Source organism: Echinops telfairi, unplaced genomic scaffold (assembly GCF_000313985.2).
Source record: "Echinops telfairi isolate 266 unplaced genomic scaffold, ASM31398v2 ScPeMD7_7400;HRSCAF=8409, whole genome shotgun sequence".
Classification (NCBI taxonomy): domain Eukaryota; kingdom Metazoa; phylum Chordata; class Mammalia; order Afrosoricida; family Tenrecidae; genus Echinops; species Echinops telfairi.
Window position 1 is genome coordinate 32894655 of NW_022111300.1, and position 7527 is coordinate 32902181.

A 7527-nucleotide genomic window follows, 5' to 3' on the forward strand; every position below is an offset into this window, starting at 1 on the left:
AGAAACGATGTACAAATGCACTTTACACAATTGATGTGTGTATGGATTGGGATAACAGTTGTATGAGCCCCTAATAAAATGTTAAAAAAAAAAGATAAAGCCAGAGAGGAATGGGGGGTGGGGGGTGGCGGGTGGTTGGCAATGCGGGCATGACTTCGACTCAATAAAAACCACAATCTCATGTTGCAATCGTGAAGGCATTCACACTTTTTATGTGAGATCACCTCCATTTTTGGCTGTCACTGTCTCTGACCACTCAGAGACCCTCTGGTCCCTAGTGGAACTAGGAATGCTAAGGTCCCAAGGAGGGAGGTGGGGAAGGCAGAAGGTTCTTAAGCCCGCCGTGGATTGATCAATAGGAGCCGTCAGCCCCTCGCAAGCTGCAGGGGATGCTGGGGGCAAGAAAGGAAGTGGCTCTCTGGAGAACCTCTAGCTAGCTCTGTGCTCACTTCCTCCTCATGGCCTCTGGCCCTTCCTCCTGTAAAATTCTGACCTTTCTTTCTTTTTTAATCAATTTATTGAGGGGCTCTTACAAATCTTATAACATTCCATCAATCAATAGGATTAAGCACACTTAGACATATGTTTTCATCAACATTTCCAAAACAATTTCTTTCTACTTGAGCCCTTGGTATCAGCTCTTTTTTTTCCCCCTCCCACCCTCGTGAACCCTTGATCAATTATATATTATTGTTGCTATTTTGTGTCGTACAGTGTCTGTTGTCTCCCTTCACCCACATTCTGACGTTTCTAAGTTTAGTCCGTCCCCCAGTCAACGTAGGCCTCTTCCACTGCCCTCGTCTTCCGGTGATTCTGACCCAGAGGGGCCCCATGGGTGTCAGGGTGGAACTGGCTCCATGGGGTTTTCAGTGGCTGGCTTCTCCTAATGAGATCACCATGCCTTTCTCCTGAGGGGCCTCTGAATGGGCGGGCTCAACCCCCCACCTTTCAGTTAACCAAGCAAGTAACGACCTAACCACCCAGGCCCGCCCTCCTCCCTCTACAAGGTTGGAAAGGTAGTGGAATGGGAGTCTCAAGTGTTGCCAAGAAGGGAACTGAGGTTAATCTGATTGGGAGAGCCTTCCAGGGAGGAGAAGTCTGTTGACAGGCAGATCTCTTGGGGCTTCTTGGCAGCTGAGCTCTAGCCTTCTCTAGGACCTGTTGGGGATGCAGTTCGATCTGCCTGGTGCTCCCCAGGAAAGTTGATGGCCCTGCCCTGTGGCTAGCCTGTCGGACGAGCACTCACAGCACTTCTGAGCACCACCGCTCATTTGGTTTGCGGAACCTGCAGGAACTCCCTGGATGGCTTCCTGGATTGCTTGCTGGTCTTTTCGAAGAGGTTCTGTATTAATCATGGGTGTCCTCTTTCTGGGGTGGCTGGGTGCTTGGGGGACTGGAATGAGCGCCCCACGGAAGGCGAGAGCTCGCGGAGGCAGAGCAGCAGGGCCAGGGCAGAGCAGCCAAGATTGAGCCAAGCTACTAGCCAGGTTGGGGACCAAGAGAAGGTGTGCACATGTGTCATCAGGGCATGACCCTGGGCCCTGGGCCTATGCCGAGAACCCGTCTGCTCTCCTCCCACCCCCTCTTCTCCCAGGAATGCAGGGCTTCGGGGTGCCTCCCATCTCTGCTGTTTTCGTTCCTTCCTCAGAAGGTCTTCCACGATCATGACCCCTCTTCAGAAATTCCCCAAACACCTGGCCAGGTGGGACAAGGCCTTTGACGTCAGTGGAGGCATTTGTCTACTCAGGTAGAGCTAATTTCCTCAGGGTGAGGTTTTCTTTCAGGGGAGGCCTGTTTCAGGGTTGGCCCTGAACACGCAGGCATTGAGTGGGTTTGTGCAGGGGGGGGAAGGGAGGGGTGAGGCATGAAGCATGACCCAGCATACTCACAGAGCCAAACAAAGCATGTTTGGATTAGGCCCCCTCCCCAAACTGTAGTCCATCAGACCCTGTGGCTTCATGGGATGGCTCCCTGCATATATAGTCCTCAGAGTCCCTGCCGAACATAGAAGCTCGGTCATGCCCTCTGAGCTGGCCCCATGGTGAGTCTCCAGATCCCTCAGGACACTGGACATCAGGAGTCAGAAGGAAGGGAGAGCTCAGATTTTCCACCAATTCAGGAAGACAGCATCTAGCCTTGAGCTGTGCAGAAATTTCCATTGAGAGAAGTGGACGGCAATACTATTCCTGGCCTGTACGGGGGGAATTAAGGGAGCTTATTGAGGTTGGAAGGCAAATTGGCCCCCTGAGGAGACAACACTTAGATAATTGCTTTAAAGGCAAATACTGGAGCAAAGAATTCTAATGAAGGAAAGACTAGAGAGGTAATGCCTGAGAGCAGACCGGGAGGCTAGCAGACTACTCCCCAGCTCTGCCCCTTTAAAAAAAATCGGCCCAATCAACCCAGGTAGGGAAACCATGGTAGCGGGAGCCGGTCATCTCCTGGGATTTTAGGAAGCAGTCATTTGGCAGGAAGGCCAGAGAAGAATTGTTTAAGGAGCATAGGAACTCTTCCTCTCCCTCCTCCTCCACGGTCCCATTCCGTCCCGGGCATGCCAGGTGAAGTTACAGGAAACAAGCTACGGGATAGGAAGGAGGGCCCAGGAAGTAAAGAGGTTCGGGTGCAGGGAGAAGTCACAGCGCCTGGAGGTGAGGACCAGAAACACCACCCCAACTGGAAAGAAGCTTCTTCCAGAATCCCGATGGTCTAGATCCCTCCAGCCCGTGCGGGAAGTCCAAGGAGCCCAGGTAAGAGATCCCGGGGGAGAGAAGGGTACCAGTGGCGCAAGACCTGGGAAGTGGGGCCTCGTCTGTACAACCATCTGACTTTCCAGGGGATGAAAAAGGAAGCATTGGTCTTGGTCCTTCCTCCTCGTAAGCTTCCTCCGGGGAAGCCAGTCCTGGGACGGAGAACCTTCTCAAGAACTCCAAAGAAAGCTTAGATCCCGGAAGCTTCCAGCTGGAAGGGTTGTTAAATATTGATGGTTCCAACCCCTTATCTTACAGACGGGAAAACCGCAGCTTCCACAGAGATTTGTCTACCTAGCAATGAAGGATTTCAGGCCACAAGTCCATCCCAGTGTCCCAACATACACCTGGTTAGAACCCAGCCAGAGCCACTGCCATAGAGCCCACTCCAGCTCCTAGCACCCCTTCAGATGGTTTCCAAGGTTGGAAATCTTCCTTGGTGCAGATGAGCTCACCTTTCTCCCTCAGAGTGGATGCTGGGTTTGAACCACCGACCTTGAAGTGAGCAGTAGCAGGTCAACGCTTACCCAGCAATACCCCTCAGCTAATCGATCCACCCTTGAGTCTCTTTTTCGCCCCACCTGGCCACTAGATCAGCCTGTGTATATCTCTGCCATCCTTTCCGTAACTCAGGGGTCCGAACTGGCATCTCTGGAACCTTGTCCCACCTCACTCTTGACTTTGGTGCTATGATGCACATCTCTGACACTGGTATATTTCTCAAGTCGGATCCTACTGAGGTCCGCTGGTGGGATGCCCCCTCACACCTGGCTAATGAGGTAGAGTGGAATACCTTCTACCCCAGAGCACAGACCCGGTTAAGAGCAGTCAGATTGGAGAGCTAGTGTATAGAGAGTGTGAAGGCATGTACCTCTTTGGGTAGCAGTTGATATTCTGTTGCTAGACTGGGTATGTTTCCCCTTTCTGAGAGGTGTTATAGGCAGTTCTGGTTGTCTTTCTCCTCAAATAACGCTTCAAGGAACTTCTAAATTTGATCTGACAGTGGCGTTTCTCTACAAAATCTTTTACACTCCTGATATTTGAATGATTGGCATTTTCAGAGGATTAGAAAGCAGTAGAAGTCTCAGTACTTTGGTATCACCACTCCTCAGGCAGTGGGGGCGGGGGGGCATTTCAGAACAAGTCATTCTGGCTCATAGCCTTTCCTGCTCCGAGTCAGTGGGGGAAGCACAGCTGGCCTTCCGCCTGCTCAAACCCTGATGGTGGCAATCCTCACGGGCACGGACCATGCCCTGCAATGGCCCTGAACCCCCAGCATGAAGCTACATGCATCGGGGCGCTGAATAAGGCTTGTTAGAGGAGGAGAGAGCAGCAAGTTCAACACCAGGCGAGCCTGCCAGGCATTACTCCATTCACAGCTAAGGCTTACCACAGGTGACGCGGCCCCAAGCTTCCCACCCTTGTGCTGAGTGAGCAACCCTTTGGCCCTTCCAGGAGCCAGGGGGCTCTGGACTGCCCAGTCCCTGAGCCACATAACATCACCGGTTTGTTGCAGCATCTCGCAGAGCGAAGTGTCTCCTCCTGCGGTCCACAGGCCACTCTGCCTCAGAATCTGTAGGTGCCAGGACACTAGGGAGAAAAGAGAGGCAAGGATGACCCTCATAGAAGTGAGTGGGTGCTTCGTGTAAATGGCGTGTTCTCTGGAGCGCTCGAGCACCCAGCCCCCACTTGAAGCCGCTTACGACCCAACACAAATCGGATCAAGCAAGACCTTGGTCTTCCCTGATGTGTGTGTCCTCTCCTCTCCTGTTCTGAGGGCTTCTAGCCTCTCGGCAGGGGGTTGCGGTGGGTGGGTCATAGGTGGCCAATCGTTGAGCACCAGCCTGGCTACTCTTCACCCATTCCTGCTGGCCACAGCCATCCCTTACCCCTAGTTTCGTCCTGTGCAACATAGGTTTGCTCCAGACGGGAACAAACCCGACGGCACTTAAATGCGACGAACAACCGCTAGCAAAACACCATTTTCTCTGCAGCAGGAGTCAGGCATGGCAACAAACTCGTGCATTCTGTTTTCCAAGCGTTTTTTGTTTTCTCCTTCTATATTGTCTTAGTCTTTAAGGAAAGGGAGGGAAATGATCGGCCACGAGGGGTGCCTTTGATTGCAAAACGGGTGTGCACTTTAGATCAAAGACACCCTGAATTCCTGAAATGTAAAGCCAACAGACACCCTGGCACAGAAGACAGAAAGTCAATGCAGGTAGGTGGGACATAGCCGAAGTGTGCTGGGGATAAGGAATGAGCCCGTGCGGAGCAGAAGGTTGGGGCTACCAGAGGGAAGTACCCTGCCTGATGGTGCAGCACTTCCAAATTATCTCCCTGCGTATCTTGCAAGCTCCTCGGAGCTCCGCTTCACAAGACTATGGGAGAGAAAGGCCAGGCTTCCAGCTCCAGGAAAGGGTGACCATCTCAGGAACCCGCTAGGCGGTTCTACTCTGCCCCATAAGCTCGCGTGCTATGGGGCAGGATCAACTCGATGGCACAAATCGTTAAGCGCTTGGCTGCCCACCAACATGGTGGCGGTTTGAAGCCAGACAGGGTCACAGACTGGAAAGGGACACCGAGCACAGTCCCACCTGCATTCTGGGACTGCCATGAGTCGGGGAGCAGCTTTCTTTGGTCAGGGGCTTTTCCCGTGAACCTCGTGAAGTTGTTCTGTGGGTTCAGATGACAGGGTTAGCTTTTGTGGGGGCTGGGTGTTTCTTTGTGGACGCCCTGAGGAAACCGGCAGTGAGATGACGACTCACAAAATTCCCTTCAGAGATTAGGGCCTGGTCCCCACTCAGGAAGGAAGGACTGTGTTCCTTCCCCAGCACAGGGGGAGCATCGTCTTCCCGGGACATTGGCTGGATGCAGCCGTGGAAGTCTAGCACTTGGCTTTTCTCTATTCTCAGAGTTTGTCCCAGGTGGGAAATGGCTGTCATCCCAGCTCTAAGTATTTTCTCAGCCCCGGGGAGCAGGTTACTCCCTTTCTGATCATCTTTGCTACATCTGTTCGAACCCTTTATCCTCTGCTCTCCAGGGGGACACCTGGGGCTGCTGTCCTCCTGGGGGCTGTGCAGTAGGAACCTGGGGTGTTCATGGGAGACGTGGAACTATATCCGGTGCCACCACCCCAAATACAAGCGCAGACCTGCCCGTGGGAAGAAAGGTGCTAGTTGGGTGGCTGACGTTCATGGCCAGGACTCTTGGAGCACGGCAATCGGAGCGGCAGTTTACTCAGCGACAAGTAGGTGGTGGTGACCCATTGGCCTTCTGCAGCCAGCTCCTAGCTTTCTCACGTGGGCACCCTGCAGTCACCACCTGAGAGCCCTACGTGAGCAAAGGCAGCTGCCCCTGCAGTGAAACTGTGGCTAATTCATAGGTCAGCAGTTCAAAACCACCACCCACTCCAGAGGAGAAAGGCAGGCCTTTCTGGCGGTTCTACCCTGTCTAATTGGGTCTCTGGGAGTCAGCACCGGCTCCATGGCAGTGAGTTTGGTGTGGGGGGTTTAAAGTTGCCTTGGCTCAGTCAAGGGAAGCACCTTCTTCAAACTTCTGGGGGAAAAGGCAGGTTAGTCAAAAGCCGTGGGTCATGGCTTCCGGTGTCCAGGATCGGACCCTGGAATAAAAAGGAAGTGTGCCTCTTATCTTGGACAAGTCTGTGTTGGGCAGTACCGAGCAGGGTCAGGATGGAAAGAGGAGCCAGTGGGGAGTCAAGGGTCCTGGGCTCAATTCCCAGCCTTGCCGTGACTTAGGGGTTCTGTGACTTGGAAGAGTACCTGGCCTTCTTTGGACAAAGGAAGTGGACTATGAACTGGAAGGTCTGTTGAGCCGGGGTTGAAACAGAACTTACGTACTCGGGGCGTGTGGCTGAGGGAACTGACTCTTGGCTGGTGCGAAGGAGATCAATGGGCTGTCTGAGGGGCCCTGGGGTTCCGGTAGATGTACACAGGGGTTGGCTCTTTGGAGAATCCCAGATCTGTTGGTGATAAAATGACAACCTCTCAGGGCTTCTCCGCTGGCATGGGCCCTCCAGGGTGGAGGGAGACTTCCTTAGCTTGGGAGCTATGGCTCCACGCGGACCCAAGGACAGCAAGCTGAAATGGGAGCGTCTTCCCGTCCGGAGCCTAGAGGGAGGGCGCTTGGACGTGCATTTTACCTTTTGATCTGAGAAGGTAGACAAGACCACTCTCCCTATGCATGAATGCCCCCGCCCCATTGCTGGAGAAGGACATCATGAAGGGGGGAGTCGAGGGACAGTAAAAATAAGGCAAACCCCACCCCCACCCCCACCGGAGTGATGGGTTAAACCAATAACCCCCACGATGAGCTCCAACAATTCAAAGGCCATGAATACAGCCTGGCATTCACCCAGTCACCCAGGAGTTGGCGCCCACTTGACAGAAGGGGTCTCCAAGAAACTGGCTGCTGCTCTTCTGAATGCTGGGCTTTGTGGAAGCGGCTGGTGCCTGGGCTGTTTCTAGGAGACCGTTGCTTGCAAACTTTCATGTGCACGTGAATCAGCAGGGCCACCTGGCTGAACAGAAACAGGGAGTTATTGGGTCAGGCGGGAGTGGAGTGGGTGCATCTGCCTTTCTCTCAAGCCACAGACTCTGAAAAGCAAAGGAAAGCACTGGGGGGCTGAGTCCTGTGACCCCTGTTTGCTGCATGTCAAAGAAATTAGTCCCCATCTTTGGGGACAGACAGCAGGGCAGACAGACCCTGTTCGTTTAAAGGTTGCAGAGGCCACGTGGGTTTGCTTTGGATGCGTGCACATGGG

General features: G+C 53.4%; 1 long non-coding RNA gene across 1 annotated transcript; it reads right to left on the reverse strand.

Moving 5' to 3' along the window:
* Positions 1-1931: 1931 nt before the first annotated feature.
* On the reverse strand, positions 1932-6720 carry LOC123522398. The gene is made up of 3 exons (XR_006680664.1): positions 6605-6720; positions 4251-4337; positions 1932-2191 (listed from the first exon to the last, which is right to left on the reverse strand). It is a non-coding gene; the product is annotated as an uncharacterized LOC123522398 (long non-coding RNA).
* Positions 6721-7527: the final 807 nt, after the last annotated feature.